Raw genomic sequence first — 22,326 nt, 5'->3', positions numbered from 1 at the left:
TTTTACTCACCATAATGCCCTTAAGACCCCTCCAAGTTATTCTGTGTATCAACAGTTTATTCCTTTTCATTGCTGAACAGAGTAGTGCATGGTATGGATGTACCATAGTTTGTCTAACTATTCACCAATTAAGGGACTTTTTGGTTGCTTCCAGTTTGGGGTCATTACAAATAAAGCTGCTATAAACATTCATAAATGGCATGTACATAGGATCACAAGCTCCACCCTGGGAGAAAGTATTTGCAAAAGACGTATCTGACTCTCATCTATAATATACAAAGCACATTCACGTACATATTTTTATGTGGACATAAATTTTTTTTTCTCTGGGATAAATGCACAGAAGTGAGATTGCTTGGTCATATGACAAGTATATATTTAGTTTTAAAGAAAATTCCAAATATTTTCCAGAATGGCTGTACCATTTGACATTCTCAAAACAATGTATGAGAAATCCAGTTTTTCTAAATCTACACCAGCATTTGGTAGTGTCATAACCTTTTATTTTAGCTGTTTTAATAGGTATGCAGTGATATCTCATGGTGGTCTTAATCTGCATTTCCTCAATGGCTTATGGACCATCTTTTTATATGCTTATTTACCATTCATATATCCTCTTCAGTGACATGTCTATTCTTTATTGAATTTTTTTAGAAATGCAAAAATCTCTCTCTTTTTTTTTTTGGCTGCACCACGTGGCTTGTGGAATTTTAGTTCCCCAACCAGGAATTAAACCCAGGCCCTCAGCAGTGAGAGCATGGAGTCCTAACCACTGGACCTCCAGGGAATTCCACCCAAATCTCTATTTTCTAATGGATTGGTTTTTTTCGGGTTCAGTTTTGAGAGTTCTTCATACACTGTAGATAATAATCTTTTATCAGATATGTGCTTTGCAAATGTTCTTCCTCATTGTGGAGCTTGACTCTTCATCCTTTTAGCAGAGTTTTGCACACAGAAAAACTTTTTAATTTTGACAAAGTCCAGTTTATCAATTTTTTTCTTTTATGGACTGTGCTCCTGGTGTCGTGATTAAGCACTTTTCACCAAGCCCTACATCCTGAAAATTTTCTTCTGTTTTTATCCTAGTGTGAGGTTTAGGTTAAAGGTTCTTCCCCCACCCCTCCCCAAATCATTTGTCAAAAAGACTATTCTTCCTCCACTGAATTGCTTTTGTACTTTAGTCACAAATCCATTGGCTGTACTTGTGTCGATATTTCTGGGTTTTCTATTCTATTCCATTGATCAATGTGTCAATGCCTCTACTGATAAAGCCCTGAGGTTTAATTCCTACAGCTATATAAAAAGTCTTGAAATTAAAGACTGATTCTTCCCCCTTTATTTTTCTTTTTCAAAATTTTGTTAGCTATTCTAATTAGCCTGCATTCCTGTATTAATTTGAGAATAATCTTATCTATTAAAATCTTAACAGAATTAACAGATAGATGCTACTATATATAAAATAGATAAGGAACAAAGACAATATCTTGTAATAAACTATAATGGAAAAGAATCTAAAAAAGAATACATATATATATATATATATATATATATATATCACTTTGCTGTACACCCAAAACTAACAACATTGTACATCAGTATTTCAATCAAAAAAACAAAAGAATCTTAGGGGCATTTTGAGAGGAACTGCATTAAACCTGTATATCAGTTGGGGAAGAATTTATCTTTCCTATGTTGAATCTCCTAATCCATGAACACAGTACATCTCTCCATTTCCGTATATCTTCCTTGATTTCTCCCATCAGCATTTTGTAGTTTTCAGCATAAAAGTCCTGAACATGTTCTGTTGGATCTAAAATTAAGTATTTTTTTTTTTTTTTTAGTCATTCTTTTAGGGTAAGGCTGCTAGAAACAAATTCTCTTTGTTTTCCTCCATCTAAGAATGTCTTGATTTCTCCTTCATTCCTGAAGAATATTTTTCCCAGATATAGAATTTGAGGTTTTGAGCTCTTTCTGTACTTGAAAAATGTTACCCCGCTGTCTCCCAGCCTCCATGGTTTCTGATAAGAAATCCATTATCATTGGAATGTTTTTTTCCCCATACATAAGGTGTCATTTCTCTCTCACTATTTTCAAGATTTTTCCTTTGTCTTTAAGTTTACGTAAGTTTTATGATGTGTCTTACAGATTTCTTCAGGTTTATCTTGTTTGGAATTTGCTCAGCTTCTTGGATGTGTAGGTTTATGTCTTCTGCCAAGTTTGGCAAGTTTTCATCCATTATTTCAAGTACTTCTTGGCCCTGCCTGCTTTCCCCTCTCCTTCTCTTACTCTTGTTGTAGTCTTTTTTTTGTCATAATCCTATAGGTACCTGAGGCTCTGTTCATTTATTTGTTCAATTTCTTCTTCTTGTTCAGATTGGGTAATTTCTACTGTTCTATCTTACAGATCACTCTGTCCCCTCCATTCTGCTGTAAGCCTACCCAGTGAGTTTTTTATTTCAGTTACTATGGTTTTCAATTCTAAAATTTCCATTTAGTTCTTTTTTTTTTAATATAAATTTACTTATTTATTTTTTTGGCTGTGTTGGGTTTTCATTGCTGTGTGCAGGCTTTCTCTGGTTGTGACGAGCAGTGGCTACTCTTCCTTGTGGTGCACGGGCTTCTCATTGGGCAGCTTCTCTTGTTGCGGGGCACGGGCTCTAGGATGCGTGGGCTTCAGTAGTTGTGGCTCGCGGGCTCTAGAGCGCAGGCTCAGTAGTTGTGGTGCGCGGGCTTAGCTGCTCTGTGGCATGTGGGATCTTCCCGGACCAGGGATCAAACCTGTGTCCCCTGCATTGGCAGGCAGATTCTTAACCACTGCGCCACCAAGGAAGTTCCTCCGTTTAGTTCTTTATATTTTCTGTTTCTTTAATGAGGCTTTCTGCTTTTTTACTGAGACTTTATATTTTATTTTTTATTTCTCTCCTTTTACTGCTTTGGTGAAGAAATTAGTAGTGGAAGTGCTTTAAAAAATTATGGGAATATGTGAAAAAGAAACAGAAACCAGCCTGAAATGTCTCCCATGGACAGACTTTTGGACAATTTGAACAAAGTAAATAAAAATAATAATGAATTATAACCATTACTCATAGGAATTCATGAGTCCATGCTGATATAAATAAATAAACAGGGAGAAGAGAACGTTCTTCCTTACAGTAGAATGTCAAGAAAATTAACATCTGGAAACCATCATAGCAGTAAGTCCAGTCAAGAAACAACTGATACTAAATCTAGTGGGCAAAAATTTGATGACAAAAATTTACAGTTTGCCCACAAAATATATATTAATTACAAAGGGAAGAAGTGTAACTTGCAGTAAAGAAGCTTGGTAAACATCACCTTAATCGAGTGATCAAAGTTAATATCACTAGTCAGGGGATAAATCAAAATTGTGCAACCCTCCCCCCCCCCCAAAATGAGAACACAACTTCACTTCTGTGATATTCCTGCCACAGACACATAACCTGAGGAAGTATCACATAGCCCCAATTCAAACACATTCCACAAAATGTATTCTTCCAAAGTGTCACAGTGCTGAAAATCAAGGAAAGACTAAAAAACTATTCCAGATAAAAGAATACTAAAGAGACAACATGACAACTAAATGCAATGCATGATCCTGGATTGGATTCTTTTGCTATGAAGGGCATTTCTGAGATAACAAGAAAAATTTGAATATGGTTATGGATTAGTTGACAGTAATGTATTATTGTAAATTTCTTGAGTTTATGTTTGTATCATGACTATGTAGAAGAATGTCCTTATTTGTAGGAATTATACACTGAAGTATTTGGAAGTGATGGACCATCAAGTCTGAGACCTACTCTCAAAAGGTTCAGGGAAAAAGTTACTTGTACTATTGTGCAACTTTTCTAAAAGTCTAAAATAATTTTAAAAGAAAGATTTAGCAAAGAAAAAAGAGAAAAAGAAAAGAGATCAACAAACTACCATACACTGTTTTATTATCCTAGTGGAGTCTTGCTCTCCCCACTCCTCAGAAATCTCTGATCAAAAGATGCGTATTAACACTGGCAACACTATAATTCTTACAGAATTGTGAAATGTATAGATAACCTAGCATCAGAGTGCACTTGAAACCAATTAAACAGTATTCTGATGGACATCTCAAAATATGAAGGAGTCTACATTCTAAAGCTCTACATTGAATTAATGGAAGTTCAGTAAAATTTATACTCAGATCTAAGCACTGAGTACTGAACAACTTTCCACAGTTGGTGTCGTATCACTTATTTATTATCCAAAGAAAGAAAGAGCTTGAAATCCATTACAACCAAAAACTCTATTAAATATTTTAGAAACTCAGTTAATTTTAAATAAAATCTACCCAGGCATAAGAAAATATTAGAAAATGCATTTTAAATGTGGTATCATAGATATATTGTCATGTTCTTTTAAAACTACTATTTTAGGGGCACTACAATGTGTTATGTTTAAACTTCCTACTTAGGAGACCCTGAGCAAAGGATGTCACATCTGTTATGGGTTGAACTGTGTCTCGTCCAAGATGTTAAAGGCGAATACCCAGGATCTGTGAATGTGACCTTATTTGGAAATAGGGTCTTCAGAGATGATCAAGTTAAGATGAGGTCATTAGGATGAGCCCCAGTCCAATACTATTGCTGTCCTTACAAAAAAGGAAGATTTGAACACAGAGACAGATACATACAGAGGGCAGACAAGAAGAGAGGCATGGAACAGATTCTCCTTCACAACCTTTAGAAGGAACCAACATTGCCAACACCTTAATCTTGAATTTTTAGCCTCCAGAACTATGAAACAATAAATTGCCGTTGTTTAAGCCACCTGGTTTGTGGTACTTTGTTACAGCATCCCTAGGAAACTTAACACAACATTTGAACCTTAATTTTCTCATTTGAAAAATGGGAATGATTATGCTATCTCCCAAGGCTGTTCTTAAAATTAAAATGAGAATATTAGTTATTTTGAAAATAATCAGGAATTATAAAAATAACTGTATTATTCTACTATCTTGATAAATATTCAATAAATACTACTCAAGATTTTTCTCCTGTTATAACAAGAAATTTTAAGTGATGCTTTTGAACATTTCCATGTTTTTTAACTGAGTTTTAATCCATAGGCCAGAAAATTATCTTTACTGTACATGGTAAGAACAGTTTAATTAATGTTTGAATTAGCTGAACATGGCTGAAGTAGAATTTGGTTTCCTTTTTCTTCTTTTTTCTCATGTTTTAATCTTTAAATAACATTTCTTAAGAAGTATGAGTTTTCTCTTTTTAAAACTTTTTTAAAACTTTTTTAAAAACTTTTTTTTTTTGAGATATGATTGACATACAAAAAGCCATACATATTTAATGTATACAACTTTAATGTATACAAACTAGATAAGTTTGGAGATAAATATACATCTGTGAGACTACAACTAAAGCCATAAACTTATTCATCACCTTTAAAAGTTTCCTTTGTGTCCCCTGCCCTGTTTTTTAATTAAAATTTTTTTTGTGTGGGGTAAGAGCACGTAACTAAGATCTACCCTCTTAGCAAATTTTAAAATATATAATACAGTACTGTTAACTATAGTCTTCTGAAAACTTAAAATCTAACTACCCGCCCCCCGCCCCAAGAAAAAAAACCCACTAATGCCCCTCTGGCCACATAAGCACTATACAGCAATCCCAGGCAGTTGTGATTCAGAGCACTGGAAACAATCAACAGCATGATTGTTTGGCCAAAAGTGGAGGACAAAAGAATATGAAGGGTTTAACAAGTTGACCATCCAAACAAAAAGCAAGACATAAATTTGTGCATAATGCTTTCTTCTCTTTGCTCTACTTCCTGTACCGCTGTACTTTTCCATATATTAAAAATGAAAGCATGCATGTAGATGTGTATAGCATATGCCCAACAGAGTAGAAATTCAATAAATGTCTGCTGCCCCAGCCCTACTTCACCTCCTTCCCTTCTACTCAGAGGATGATGAGTAGTTTCAAGTAATACTTAGGGTAGTTAATAACTTTGTAATCTCATCATAATGTCACTGTATCAATAAATTTCATACCACCTTCACAAGCTCCAGTTAGTTAGAAAGAATTTAACTAAAAAAATAATATTTGTCAATGTATCTCACCTTTTATAAAGCTCTAACACATGACCATCTAGAACAGAAAGGTACCAGAAAATCTACTTTACATTATTTCTCATTTTGAAGAGTAGAGATTAAAATGCACATAAATTACAATTCTTTGGTATAATATCTCCACATTACCAGGAATAAAACAGTTATGTGACATGGGCTACTAAAAAATGTACTTTTTTATATCTCACTGTCTACATTCTGTGCATCCCCACCCTCTTTAGGCCAGGCAGGTCGTGGTGGTAATTTAATGAAAGATCCCTGGGGAAAGGTGAATTTCAAGGGATAAGTCAGGTTTTAAGGCAAAGATTCTCCTGGTTTGGGAAAACTCAGGTACTCAAGGTATTTTACTAAAGAAGAGGAATTTTCTTTATACTTTCATCATTACATCTTCATTTAAGATAATCAGCTTTTGTTTATCCCAAAGCCAACCAGACACTTGAAATGTCTTAATTTCTGACTAATACTCTGTGTTGTAACATCAAAATTTTTTCATTAAGGGTGTCAACTAATTTTGAAAGGTCTGTTTTAAAAATATTTTAGGAAAATAATCATTGTTTGATGATCAACTATAATAAGTAAAAACACTGGACAGACAAATGTTCAGTCTCACTAAATATATCTCTAGACTTGCTCAAAGTAGTTTAGTTTAAACATGTATTTACAATATACAAATACTATATACTTTTTGAGGGGGTAAAAAACTTACACCTTGAAATTACATTATAAAATAGCTAATATGATTTCTATAGCTAAAATCATTACAGAGGAAGACACGGTTTTATGGTTTCTCTTCACTACCTCAGTATGTCTCTAAAGTGCTCAGATTTTTGAATGGGTGAATTAAGAGAGGAAATAATTCCATAATCAGTATCAGTTAACAAGGGATAGGTTGGATTTACGATTAAATTTTAATTCCAAAAATAAACAGACTGCATAGTTTAGTAATAGGCTTTGACATCAGAGAAAACTGTGTTTAAACTCCAGTTCTAGAATTCTAAAATTCTAAACTATATGACCCTTCCTAAGCCTCAGTTTCCTCATCTGTAAAACAGGTACAACCATACTCCCAAGGGTTCTCCTCAGATTTGAACAAAATGTATCCAAAAGCTTCAATGGCCCCTAGTAGTTAATTAATGGTTGTTAATATTACTGTTAATAGATAAAATATTTTACGTAGAATAAATAAAACCATTTCTTCTTTGCTGTTGCTACAGGAACATATTCAGTTACACAAAAAAATCCATATGAAATGTCACTATGGTTTGTTTATTCCCTTAGGCATGTTAATTTATATTTAAGGTACTTAAAAAAATGAGAATTTTAAAAAGGCATGAGACTAGGAGTCTAGATTCTGATCTCAGCTCTACACTGGCTAAGGAAGCACTGAACTTCCTTAAACAAGTTCCTTCATCATTGGTAAAATGTAGGTTATAATATTTTGATTATAGATTAATTTTATAAAACTATTATTTACAAAGAACTTCTATTAAACTACCACATAGGAATTATTGCTAATGTTATATTATCACGATAAAGATGATACTTAACATGTACCCTATTTGCATTAATTTCACAACTTTTTCAAAAGAAACCAGAGCCTAATCTAAGTATTAGGGCAATCCTAAACTATTTTCCATTGAGGGCTAGCGCACAGGCATTCTAAGCATAACTCAATTATATCAATAAATATCAAACAAGTTTCAGAGTTAAAAATGAAATATATATATTTAAGTCATTTTTATAGTCATTCCACAAAATTAAAGGCAATCATCATAACACCTGGATTTATCAGAGGCCACTAAATTAATAGCTTTTATTAGCAGAAAATATTTACCAGGTATAGAAAGACTGCATTCTTTCTTTGAATTGATTCATTGAAAACTGAGAGTAGTTTGGTAATTAAAAAGGCAGGAAAGCTCTTCTTACTTTTCCAGTCTATGAATACAAAAAGAGAAAAAGGCAAGACTGAGTAAGTTGTATAAAATAACCTAACACTTTAAGTGGGAACAATTACAAACCGTGGAGAACGCTGGATTACCCATCAAGGTATGGTTAGCTGCCTAAACATAAAGTGATTAGAGGCAGGCAGCTCTCTTGTGTCTACTTCCTCATCTACAAAATGGAGTTACTAGCACCTGCCCTTACTTCAGAAACGTGGAGGTAAATCAGAAAGTTCTTGGAACATGTATTATAAGGGGGTGGTCTTTCATGAAGCTAGATAAAAAAGCCTACTTAGTATTTTCTTTAAAGGGTATATTTCATTAACTTAACAAAAGACCCCGAAATCCAACACTAACCTCCCTCCAAATTTACAAGTATCTATTTCAACTGGCTATACCCACACACATAGATGATAGACATAAATGAATATAGATTGCTATCACTGTATTCTGGAAAAAGGTGCAAGATTACATTTTGTCTTTGAAAAATGAGAAAGATCAATACTTGGCACACACAGGTGTGTAAATTTACCATCACTGGTTGACCATGACATTCTTTGCCATGAGGCCTCAGAACCCTAATAGTAGGTTCAAGCAGCCAGCCTTAACAGATGAAGAGGAGACGGTAAATACACTGACTCTTATTTGCCAACTACCTCTACTACATAGCTTTGTTTGAATTAGTACAACTAATCAGTAATTGGTATAAATTAGTATAACTGATCGAGTAGTATAACATTAATGAAAACCATCTAAGTTTTATATAACTGTACTCAGTACTCATGTTAACTAGATCATATAATTTTTTTTCTATACATTCTGTGATGTTCCTAACTACTTCATGAAACTTTGAACCAAAGCTTAGTTAAGTTCAATGGTGCAAACAAAATCAAATATGTAAATAGTTGAAACTACCTTCTTAAAAAGGAGTTACTTTTGTGAGAGAAGGGGCTTATAGTAGCGCATAATACTTGAAAATAGAGATCAACATTAAAATTCTGCCACCATTCTCCAACAGTGGTCAAAAATTTACTAAGACATTTTATTATGTTATACAACTGAAAAGAAACTGAATTTTTTCTCTCTCTTGAAAAAAAAGTCTAATCTGTATGTACTTTAACTTCTTTAAAAGAATTTTAAAATTGTTAAGTTGTAAGAGGATATACCTAAAACAAAAAGCAAAACAAAACAGAAACACATGGACAACTAAATACACAAAGCAAATATAAACTTCAGCACACCCACCAAACTCCTCCAGAGCAGGAACTATAATGAATAAGGAAAACCCACCTACCCTTCCTCCTTTAGACCAATGTGACAGTTCCAAACTGACACGCTCTTTCTGGCTGTCCACTGGCACATCTACAGACCTCTTATTCTTTTGAAATTTCCCCAACTTAAATTGGATGCAAATAAGCCAGGTGTGGTCCCTACAAAAGTAATCCTGCTAGTCCCTACTGAGTTTCCATAGAAACATGCACAGCTGGCAATGGCAAAGAGGTTGTGTACTGGCCTCAAGACTAGCTTAAAAAGTTTCAATACTCATTGAATGAAATAACAATTATGGTATCTTAGTAAAGAACAAATACAAAAACAACAACAACAAAAATCCCATCTTTGCTTGAAACATTAAGCAAAATAATGGAAAGTATTTTCTTCTAGTCCAAAAGTGGCTTTCAGCCTAGCAGCAGCTATTAATGTCTGTGAAAAGTTACAATTACCAATGGCAACCATTCTTTTACCAAATAAATATATTTTATGAGAGTATTCCCTGTAGGTCACTTAATGTAATAACCAACATCCAGAGAGAAACAATATAAAGTCTAATCTAAACAGTAGTAAATACCGTGTATCTATTCCTTAAATAAATTCAGTATGACTCTTCACTGGTTTTACTAAAAATAAATGTTTTTACAGCAGTGATTCTCAAAGGGCAATACCTAGATCAGCATCATCAGGAAAATTATTGGAAATGTAAATTCTTGGTCCCCTATCCCAGACCTACTGAATCAGAAACTCTGGGCGTGGGAGGTCTAGCAATCTGTGTTTTCACAAACCCTCTAGAAGATTCTGATACATGCTAAAGTTTGAGAACCACTGATTTACAGTGCCAAATTTCAGAGGAGGCTGAAATATGAAATAGAAAATGCAATACTTTATCTGACCCCTTGGAACTAAGTAAGGCATAGTAACAAATGTAAAGGAAAACTCACTGGCCTCCTGAATTAACTCTCTTTGCTAGTATCTCACTGTCTAAAAGATATGCAGAAATTAACAGTGGTACATCATGTCTGTCTTCCCTACACATGCCAAGCACAAAAAGAAAATCAGAAGTGTCTGTTCCTGATTACTCAAGGAGAGGAAGATCCTTGCATGTAAGACTCAATCCACTGCCATTCCCAGCCCATTACCAATCACAACCCATTTCCAATCACTGAGGTCTTCAGACACAGGGCAGCAAACCTAACCATTTATTACATTATAATAAAAGAGAGATATCTTTTTTTCAAGACATCAAACATGTATGTAGGGATGAGCCTGAAGTTTGAGTCATAAATTTTAACCTTCCTCACTACAGTTGGCCCTCCATGTCTGTGGGTTCTGCATCCACGGATTCAACCAACCAATGTAGATCGAAAATATTAAAAAAAAAATTCAGAAAGCTCCAAAAAGCAAAACCTGGCAACTACTGACAGGGCATTTGTATTATATTTACAACTATTTATGCAGCATTTACATTGTATTAGGTATTATAATTAATCAAAAGATGATTTAAAATACTATATCAGAGGATGTGTGTAGGCTATATGCAAATACTATGTCATCTTATACAAGGGACTTGGGCACCCTTGGGTTTTGGTATCCACAAGGGTCCTGAAACCAATCCCCCCAGTGCCAAGGGATGACTGTACTTGTAAAAAAATTTTTTAAGAAACATACATGGATGCAGTTCTTCCTTAGTATCTAACATATTAGATAGTTCATGTACTACAAAATACTCTTTTCATTTTTCTATTAACTTCTGTATAACCATTTATAATTCCTTCCCTATTTCCTTTAAGACAATGGGCAGCACTTCAAAAAAAAACCCAGCCCGGGTAGTGACCTTAAAGTGATCAGAGAGATATATAATGGAGAAAAACCACTGGGTAAATCAAATATTCCATATGTCATTAGAATCAATGAATTCAAGCCAACTGAATAGTTTTCTGAAGGTCATAATTTAAACTAAATTGTTAAATACCTTCAGTATTATACCTGCAGAATGTACTTTAAAAATCATATTTTAAGTAAATTGAAGACTGGTCACAGTTTACAAAAAAAAAAAAAAAAGCAGGAAATTCAAAGGAGAGTGTTTATTTACTTACTCCCAGGATTATTCTGTAATCTGTTTTGTGATAAGAAATATGATGAAACTTACTCAAAGGTCAGATTCTTGACTTTACGAACAAGGCAGGAAGCAGAAATGAATATACATTTGACTTGTTTTCTCCTGCTTGTTATTTTCTTTTCTTAAATTAGAAAACACTTGAATTATAAGAACATTTTTACTCAAATATTCAAGGAACATTTTTAATTAAGGGAAAAATTCAAATCTCAATTTCTAAGCTTAACGTATTTCCAGCAGTCTCTATTCTTTTGGAAAAAGAAATATAAAGAAAACAAATCCTAAGGTCATCACTATTGTCATATAATTTTTAAAAAATTCTATATCAAAGCAGCAATACAGAATAAATTTAAGTAGGAAACTGATTCACAGGCTCCTCTTTCTCTTTGCTAAATATTGGTGTTCCTTCAGGCCCATCCTTGGTCCACTTCTCACTATACCAGTGGCTGCCAAAGTATTGTCTTTGTGCCACTAGTGGGCCAGAACTGATCCAATAATGCCAATTTCATTGACTTTGATGTTTGACTGTGGGCTACATACTAGTGGTGCATGCTGGTTGCCACTCCAACTCTCCCACGTGGATAAGGGCAATGATAATCAGCTCAAGGGAAAGACCTGAATGCTTAAGTCCCCCTAGTTAGTGACTCGTTCAGGAATGAACTGTATCCCAGAAGTTTACTCAATTCTGGCTGATGAAATCAAGGAAAGAGCTCATGAACTTTTATGGGATAGTTACTCTCACTTTGAATACAGACAGTAAGCGGGGACTCTCCTTTCTTTGGACGCGAACAAGGAAGCATATTTTCCTGGCTGCTGCTGGAAGTTGTTTTGCAACCATAAGGGAAAGAACCTGAGGGCACAGCAACACAAAGAGCCCAGTTCTACCATCCTTGAAGCTTCTGATCTCTTAATCTTGTGAGCCAAGTCAAACCAAATATTTGGGAGTGCGTGTGTGCACATGTGTGTATATACACATATAATTTTCTAATGTGAATTTGAGAGAAAGCAAGTAGGACAGTGAAACAGGCATGGCAGATCTCAGGAGCTCCAAGCCAGCAGCATTTCTACAGGGTAGCCGGACTTCATTTTGCCTACTACGAAGGGATGAGAGCCCCTATAGTAATGTCACTCAGATAATCTTCTACTACCCCAGACCATTTGAGAGACAAAATGAGGCTATTAAAATTATCTATTCTAAGCTTGAATTTGCTATTAAACAGATTTTATTTTCACTTTAGAAAAATTCCCCAACAATAAGCTAACATGTTATAGAAGAATGTTATGCTTAGTGTGAAAGAGGGAAGCACCTAGCACCTCCTCCCACCCTGAAAAAATATCAATAAAACCTTGAAAAAAAAAAAAGTATTGTATTGTAGACCACCCCTAACAATCTCCTTATACTTAGAGAGACCATCATCTCCAGACAACTCACCATTCTGGCTGAGCCCCTTCTTACAAATATACCATTCCTTTGTACTACGATAACCTCAATACTTAGAGAAAAATTAGACAGGAAGATGCAGAGTACAGGCCATTAAAGAAAATAAAAGTGGCACAACTAATCATAACATAATCAGCTTGTGCATACTACCAATGGACATTTTCCAAGGTTTTTCCTTATCATTTAACAAGAATAGTTGAAGCACCATTGTCCTCTGTCACTAGATTTAGAATCAAATCTAACATAAAAGGTAACCTTTATCTCTCCTGGTTCTTACAAACAGCAAAGGATAGAAATCTTAGAGTTTTAGAGCAGAGAGAAATGTTAACAACAATCGACCCAATCCCTTCATTGTACAAACTAAGAAACTTGTGTGCAAGGTTGCATGATTTATTTTGGAACACCCTGTGAGTGACGGCACAGCTGAAATTCAGATCCATTTTCTGATTTTTAGTCCATATAAGTGCTCTTCACATTGACCACCTCCCTTTTAGAAATGCAAAAATATTTTCCAACAATTTTATAAAGTCACTTTTTAAAAAGTGATCAATGTCATGTCAATCTTTTTAAGTATACTGACTACTGATCATTATTCTCTTAACAGTCACTTTATAATAAGTGTTTATATATTCATTCATTCATTTACTCAACAAATAATTTTAAGAAATTATTATGTATAGGGCTCTGTACTCTGCTCCACAGGGCCAGAAAGATCAATCAGACATGAAAAGCTCTCAGACTGAAAGCAATCAGACTGAAAAGCTAGAACAAGACATTAGAAATAGATAATGTAAGTAAAAGCTGAGAAATGTTTTTACTTTTTGTTAAAAGGGAACAAACATACGCATATTTTAATACAAAAGAGAAAATGTAGTTTTCATGAAATTTTAAGGATTCCTTACTTATGTTGAAAACCTATAAGTAACTAGATATTTACGGAATAAAGTTTATTTTTTTAAAAGTAGATTAAATACTTAAATTCTGTAACATAATTTGGGGTTTGGGATATTGCCTTTCAAGTTTCATATCTAATACACTATGACCCTTTGTCATTATCTCTTGTCTCCTATGTAAAAACCTAGATTTATAATTCAACTAAGTTTAGTTCCACTGGCTGAATACAGAATAAGGTAAAAATTAGGGTAATTTACAACAACTGAGTCAGTAAAAGATAGGAATTTAAGTTATGACAATCTGGTGTGATTTTTATGCCATCATAAAATTAAAATTAATTACCACAAAACGTTAGGCCATGTTAGGCCACCAACATAAATACACCGGGAATTCCCTGGTGGTCGAATGATTAGGACTCCTCGCTTTCACTGCCGAGGCACAGGTTCGATCCCTAGTCGGGGAACTGAGATCCTACAAGGCGGTGTGGCCAAAAAAAAGAAAGAAAGAAAATGCATAAAATGCATACACCACCACAGGGATGTACACCAAGTTCATGGGCGTTACAGCCTTTGCAATTTCTGTTCCTTCAGTCTAGGATGCTTTTGCCCAGGTGGCTTCTTTTTATTTGCTATTCCAGTCTCTGACTGAAAGTCATCTCCTCAGCGAAGCCTTACACCATGCAATCTAAAGAACATCCCCCCGCCCCTGCTGCCCTGTCACTATCACATCACCCCATTTTATTCTATGTTCTCATAATTTTAAAACTTATTTACTCGCTCCACTAAAAGGCAGGCTTCCTGGGCGCAGGCATCTTTTTAGTCAGTCTTATTCACAGCGGCAACCTTAGTGCATGATAGAGCACAAGAGGTGCTCAAAAGTATCTGTTGAATGAATGGTGCCTAGAAAGTCAGTAAGAATTAGATCAGGGATATCAGCTTAAGTCCACAACAAAACAAACTCCTTGAAAGAAACTATTTCCAAAAAAGACAGGACTATGTGCTCAGAGAACTCATCTACTGATCTTTAATAAGAGCAGCCCTCCTAACAAAACCTTACTATAAGTATACTCCTGATAGCAAATCTGAAATTCAAAAGTTAAAAAAAATTCTGTCTAGCAAATACTTCTTTTTAAAAGTCAGGGCCATAGGGGAAAAAGACTAGCTTCTGGTTTGTGTTCTTGGCCATTTAAAAAGCAACAAGTTTTATTTTATTTACTATGTTTCCCCTAGATTAGCAGGGGTTCTCAGAAACAATAAATTTAGAACTGTCTTCTAATTAATGGACGTGAAATCTGGGAACATTCTGAGTAGAAATTCTAGATTCAAACTATAAATCAAGACTGACATTCAGAATCTTGGTAAACAGGGGTAAGGCTAGTTAATACCTAAATTAAAATTTGCTCAGCAGCCTATAAATAGACACAAATCTTGCAAGAAACTCAGCCATTGCAAATCACATCTTGGAGACAGACTGTGCCTTTTAACTTTGCAAAATAAGACTAATCATGTTGGGAGTCCTGTTGAGATTCCAGCTTCTCTTTGAAAAATTCTGAAGAAGTCAATCCCTCTATTTGCTATGGCTGAACAAGAAAGCACACTATTACAGGAAAAGGGATGAATCATTTATCTGTTAGTCAAGCACTTACTATGCACCAAGGTGTTAAAAGAGGTGTGTAGTTTACTTAGATTTACCCATGTTACTGATTTCTTTGCTCACCATTCCCTCTTGCATCTGAGTTCAATGTCCCTCCTTCTTAAGTACATCCTTTAAAAGTCCCTTTAGTGAAGATAAGATAGTAGCCAACTCAGTTTTTATTCGTCCAAAAAAAGTTATTTCATCTTCATTCTTGAATAAAAGTTTAGCTGGGTAAAAATTTTAAGGTTGGTAGTCATTTTCCCTCAGCATTTTACAATTTCATTGTCTTCAGGCTTCCATTTGTTGCTACTGAGTACTGTGAAAATGTGGCACTTTTATGGGCAATTATCTATTCTTCCTGTCCTCTATTAGATAGTCTCTTTAAAGTTGATTTTCTGCAGTTTCACTATAATATATCTAGGTATAGAATTTTTATCTACCCTGCCTGGGCTTTTATCCTGCTGCCTAAAACTGAGAATTCATGCCTTTCATCAGTTCTAGAAAATTCTTAGCCAGTGTGTATTTGAATTGATAATAGCTGAGAACCATCTCTATTATCTCTGGAACTACTGCTACAATTAGATTCAGTTTAAACTTGCTCATTCTATTCTCCGTATCTCTTAACTTCTCTTTCATATCTTTCATCTATAACTATTGCTATTCATCTGCTTATTTTCCTGACATCTGTCATTAACTCGCTCTTCAAAAAGTATACCTAATCTACTCTTTAACTTGTTCACTGAGTTTCTAAATTTCAGTAACTATTTTTTTCCTTTCTAGAGATTATCTCTTTGCCAAATCTACTTAGTCATTTTCACAGTTTGTTTCTTGCTCATGTTTTCAATCCCCTTTTATTACTACAACATTTAAAAATTAAATAGTAAACCTGATTGATTCCAATAATCTAAAGTCTGTGGGAGGCAGCGGGGAGTCTACTTCTATTGTTGGTTGTTTTGCTGCAAGTCTGATGTTGGCTTGTTCCTTCCTAGGTTCTGTAATTTTGGGTTATAGACTCATATTTAGAAAACTAATCTGGAGGAGTCTGAGAAGCATAGGTTCAAAGTACATTCCTTCAGAAAGGCCATACATTTGCCTCTGTCCAACCTGAGGCACTTCTAGCCTGGGATCACTTTTCTTTCTTGGCTTTGGGTTTCCCAGACCACACAGATAGTATAAATTTAAACTTCAAATCTGTATTTAAAAAGAGCTAAGGTTACAAATTCTCAGGGAAGACTTGTACATAGATGTAAGGTTAAGAGACAAGCCTTCATTGCAGCACTCTGATGGTAGATGGATGTTTTTCCTGGCCTACCCTTTAGCTAAGGGTGTAGGTCTTTAAGAATTCCAAGCTTTATGCAGGGATCTCAGCTCCATTTCCCCACCCTGAAAAGTCTAATCTTCTGTCTAGAACAGACATTAAAACACAAGGCTCTGGAGGGTGGTTTGGACAAAGGCCCTTAGGGCAGCCCCAGTGTTAATTTGGTGACCATACATTTTCCTCTTCATGGACCCTGTGGAAATCCCTCATATCCTTGAGCTTGCACGAAAAACATGTAAAGGGATGTTATAGGCATTTGTAGGAGTCTTGTAGAATTTCTCTGAATAATCCATTACAGTGCCAGAGGTCTCTGAGAATAAGGTGTAAAATAAACAGTTTCAATCTTCAAAAGCAAGCTCTAAGTGTTGTTTGCTCCTCTGTGTTGCCATAGCACAGTGTATCCTCTATCACAGCTCTTCCTTTACTCCACTCTTGTCACTGTGGTTTAAGGTCTCCTCCCCTGCCCAGATTTTAAAAGACATTTCTAGTGCTCATTAATCCAAGGTAATGTGTCAAAAATGACGTTACCTCAGTGATTCCTGCCTTGGCTACAATAAGAAAATAAGAATCAGCAGACTGTTTCTTTAGCTTTACTATAACTTCGGTGATAAGGGTCAAGCACAGTGACATGTTTACAAGATGCTCTCTAAATTTTTTAAGAATGGAGATCTACCAAAGAAAGGTTTTGAAAAATGCTCTTAACAGGACAGCAGGAATGGACAATTACCAGCCGATTCTGGGCCATGTGTCACAGTAATCTAGACGGTTGTAGCTTAAACTCAGAGACAGAAGCTACAGGGACATATTCTACACATTTTTTAGAGGTAAAACTGACAGGTGTCTGATTTGATGTGAGGGATGAGAAAGGGATTGACTCAGCCTACAGAAAATGAACTAGAACAAAGAGATGAAAGTTACAACAAGGGGACATAGTTCAAATTAATATTAAGGGAGAACTATTTAAAATTAGCATATTTACAAAAAAAAATATGGAATGATTCTGATTATACCATTCACAGTTAAAACTTTTTCATTGTATTTCATTTGATGGGCACCAGGAAGTCAACTGCAGCAATGCATCCAGGACTTCTACTCTCTGGCCATAACCTTCTCTTCCAACCTGACCTTTCACTATTCCTTTACCTTCCCTAAACTTCAGTTAAATGGAGCTACTCACGCTCACAATTTTCTGCGACTGTCCTGTATTTTCTCTCCTTTGTTCCACTTGCTCCTGCGGTCAGAAACCCCTCTAAGTATTCAGATTCTACCCATCCTTCAAGATCTAGTTCCACTGCCACTTCTTCAATGAAGCCTGACATAAACAGCCTTCTTGAAAAGAGTTTCTGTGCCTTATTCAACTCTGGAGCTTTCTGAAAATTACCACAATGCCTTTTCTGAAGGCACTGAGAAATGAATACTTGATGGGGATGCTAGAGAAAAAATTAAATTCCTTGAAGGGAGGCTGAGCTTGAACTCTGATTTCCCCTCTAATTTTTAAGATTTTGCGATTCTATAACACCTCTATTCAAACAGTCTTAAGATGTACCTAAAGAACTATTTGCTTTTAATATGTTAAACATTTATTGAACAGTCTTCTTGTACCAGATACTGTGTTAGGTAGGCTTCAATGAGATCCCATTTAATCCTAACAAAGTTCTCTGAAGCAGTTATTCTTTGTAACTTAAAAAAAAATTTTTTTTAAGCAGTGTTTTTTTTTTTTTTTTAATTTTATTTAATTTTGGCTGCATTGGGTCTTTGTTAAGTGAGGGCTACTCTTCCTTGCGGTGCGCAGGCTTCTCACTGTGGTGGCTTCTCTTGTTGTGGAGCAGGGCCTCTACGTGCACAGGCTTCAGTAGTTGCAGCACGTGGGCTCTAGAGCTCAGGCTCAGTAGCTGTGGTGCACGGGCTTAGCTGCTCCGTGGCATGTGGGATCCTCCTAGACCAGGGCTTGAACCCGTGTCCCCTGCATTGGCAGGCGGATTCTTAACCACTGCGCCACCAGGGAAGTCCCCTATTCTTTATTTTACAGATAAGAAAAAGCAGATTCAGGCAGATTGTCCTAATACAGAAGCTATAAGAGTGGCAGAATAAAGGTACAAACTTTAACTTTAAGCCTACTGCTCTTAAACCAACATCACGGCTGCCAACCAATTTAGAATTTAATTTCCACATTTAAATAAAGAAAAATACATTGAAAATATCACAGACATGAATGAATCCAGTATAGACAACAAATAAAACAAATTATTCTTTGATACTTGCAACAACAAAAAAATTTTTCAGCAAAGCAAAACAACTCACCTACTCAGCAGGTTCAATTCAATTCGACAAGCATTATTTATTTATTGTGAAAGGTGTTAACAAAATTCTGAAAGAAACAGGCTAAGAATAACATTAGAGAGTCTATCATTGTATGTATTAGAGTTCATGGTGGCATGGAAGAAGATTCTATAGCTTAACACTAAAGATGAAACATCAAGTTATGCCCCATTTTTCATTAAAAAGCCTCTTTTAAGAGAGAAATATAACCTAATATTTCATAAGCTCCTCTTCACAAGCGTGATCTATAGGAGCAGGGTTTCCCACTTTTGCCTCCAGATCAGACTACGGAGAGGTAAGGATCACCTACATTAAAATGTATAAAATATTAGTTTCACCAAAAAGTTTTTTTTTTTTTTTTAAGTTTCTTGGACTATTTACAGTGGGAATGGCAAAGTAAGTATAGTATGGTATTTTCAAATAACTGAAAAATAAACAAGAAATGGATTTTAAGTCCTGATCATTATCATTCTGTCAAATAACAACAGAAAGCCAGAGATGCAATGTGGTCTAACAGAAAGCAAAAACTGTGGAAGCCAGAGCACTGGGCTTCTACCTCTCACTTTTCACAAATTTACGCAAGCAAAATATGAAGCTAGCTAGTTAAACTCAAAAGTTAGTATATACTATTTGTTAACTAGCATGGATGCCAAGGATGTTTCCTCATGGAAAACAGAAGACTACTTGAAACTTTTCATCCTAACAAACTACAGAAGCTGGCAAATTCTTGTCTTCTACCACATGTTGATACCTGGGCATTTAAACGGCATTCTTGTGTCCAACTTTTCAAACACACTGGAAAGATGAAAGACCTTAAAATGTCCCTTCACACAAACAACAGTCTAGCCCCGGACTGCCAAATGAGAAAAAGCAACTATTCTGGACTCTCCACTTTCACATTTTCACAATACTGCTGCCATTTCTTCTTACAAATAATCACCAATACCCACAATTCTGATCTTCATACCTTACTCATTTATCTATCTATCCAATCATCCGTTCATCCTAACAAACACTGAATGCCAGCCATCCTGTGTATCTCTGACATCTAGCTGAGGGATCAGCAAATGTTTTCTGTGAAGTAAATATTAGAGGTAGTAAACATTTTAGGCTCTGTGGGCCCATGATTTCCAGCACAAACTCTTCTTTTTCCTTCTGTTTTTTTAAACAACGCTTTGAGAAGATAAAAACTATTCATATAGCTCAGAGGTCTCACAAAAACACGGCGGTTTAGATTTGGCCAAATATTTATGATTCAGTGGATGCCCAATAAATATTTCTGAATAAAATTTAAGTTGAATAAGATTTAGTTCCTTTCCTCAAAAAGCTCACGATGCAGTGGAAGAGGGAACAAGTAAAGTAGTGATTCAGTACCAGATAACATGTGCTATGAATGAGGTACACATAAGATAGTAACAGGTTAATGCTCAATACATGTTAACATGTACCAAGCACTATTCTAAGTATTTGACCATACTAACTAATCTACTCTCATAGGAACAAGCCTATAAGGTAAGTTCTACTATTACTCCCATTTTACGTATGAGAAAACTGAGCGATACAGAGATATTTAGTAAACTACCCAAGGAGACCTAACCAGCAAAGAGTGGAGCTGAAGTTTTAACCTGTCTAGTCTGTCTCTGGAGCAAGTCCTGCATTTAAACTCTTAGCTAAGATGCTAAAGGGGCTGAGAAGAGCTATAACATCTAAATCAGACAAGAAATTCAGAGGACGGTTCGTTGAGAAGCAGAAACAAGTGAAACAAAGAGTACTGGGATGGAAAAGTATAGAAAAAGTAAAACATGGGAAGGGAAAGAGGTGTGATACGTATTCACAAGTCCAGGAAGCAGCAAATGGTATATGTGAGGAGGTGAGGAAGTGTTGGGAGGTGAGGTTAGAGAGGTGAGCAAGGACAATGTCATCAAGTCCCTCATATTTAAGTTTCGACTTAACTTTAAATACTTAAAAGTTTAAATTTTGACCTTAAATCTTTAAGGGTTTTAAGCAAGAGTAACATAATTGTTTTTTAAACTTTTTTTGGTAGTCTACTTAGTAGCTATATGACTATAATTTAACAGGGCGTAAGTCTGAAAACTGAACCATCACGTGAACCCAAGGCAAGAGTGGGGGCTAGAAGTAAGGCAGTAGTCCGGGAATGGAGAAGAAACAAGCATGAACAGCATTAAGGAGGCAGCCTCGCTACCAATTTAAATGCTCAGTTGGGTGAAGGAGATGAGCAGAATGACTGCCAGCTCTGGCTCGAGTGACTGAGTAGGTGGTGGTGCTGAGTAGGAGGAAAACATGAGTACAAGAAGGGAAAATGTGGGAGTGAAGGGGGAAAAGAATGAGTTTGGATATGCTTAATTTGATATGCCTATGGGTTCTCAGAGGTTCAGCAAGTAGCTGAATTTATAGATCTGAAATGAAGAGGAAAGGTCCCTATCTTCTTCCTTTTTAAAAAAAAAAAAGATTTATTTTATTATTTATTTATTTTATTTTTGGCTGTGTTGGGTCTTAGTTGCGGCACACAGGGTCTTCTTTGAGGCGTGTGGGCTCTTCTGTTGCTGCACACGGGTTCCTCTCTAGTTGTGGCGTACGGGTTTTCTCTCTCTAGTTGTGGTGCACAGGATCCCACAGAGCACGTGGGTTTTGTAGTTTGCGGCACACGGGCTCCCTCGTTGAGGTGCACGAGCTCAGTAGTTGTGGTGCACGGGCTTAGTTGCCCCGCCGCATGTGGGATCCTAGTTCCCTGACCAGGGATCAAACTCGCGTCCCCTGCATTGGAAGGCGGATTCTTAACCACTACCAACAGGGAAGTCCCCCCTAACTTCTTCCTGATCAAACTATTCCTCAACACACTGCCTCACTCCAGAATGATTCCACACACCAGGCAATCCTCCATGTCACTTATAAACTGTCACCTCTATCCCTCATTCTAACCATATCACAATTCTATAAACCTCCATAGTGATGTCAAAAACTGTCTGTCCTACAGACAAATGCCAAGGATCTCTAGATCTTCAAGCTTCAACTTTTCTTTATTCAATCAGCAAGCTAAATCTTCCTTATTCGCTGCTTTGTTAACCTATCACCTTGCCTGGTGTACAAAAGAGCACGCGCAGGGACAGGAGTACAACAAAAAAAAGACACCTAGAAAAGAAGATTCTTGATAATAGTTTTCACTGCAATTTCTAATCTAAGCAAATGTGCATTACACTTTGTTCCCTCCAGGATAGGGGAGGGAAGACATGCAGTG

General features: G+C 35.8%; 1 protein-coding gene across 5 annotated transcripts in view; it reads right to left on the bottom strand.

Annotated features, from left to right (window-relative positions):
* The window catches only part of POU2F1 (POU class 2 homeobox 1), a 181,034-nt gene that overhangs the window by 97,701 nt on the left and 61,007 nt on the right, over positions 1-22,326 (bottom strand). The window contains exon 2 of one of the 5 annotated variants that reach the window (XM_057528830.1): positions 7,970-8,070. The exons of 3 other annotated variants lie outside the window; for them this stretch is intronic. The gene's annotated coding sequence lies outside the window, so the exon portion shown is untranslated. Of the gene's footprint in view, positions 1-7,969; positions 8,071-19,052; positions 19,120-22,326 lie in introns of all 5 variants that reach the window. One more of the 5 variants, XM_057528835.1, reaches the window with a different exon arrangement.

Source organism: Balaenoptera acutorostrata, chromosome 1, assembly GCF_949987535.1.
Source record: "Balaenoptera acutorostrata chromosome 1, mBalAcu1.1, whole genome shotgun sequence".
Classification (NCBI taxonomy): domain Eukaryota; kingdom Metazoa; phylum Chordata; class Mammalia; order Artiodactyla; family Balaenopteridae; genus Balaenoptera; species Balaenoptera acutorostrata.
The sequence above is the reverse complement of the archived record's forward strand: the minus strand, read 5'-3'. Positions and strand labels throughout refer to the sequence as shown.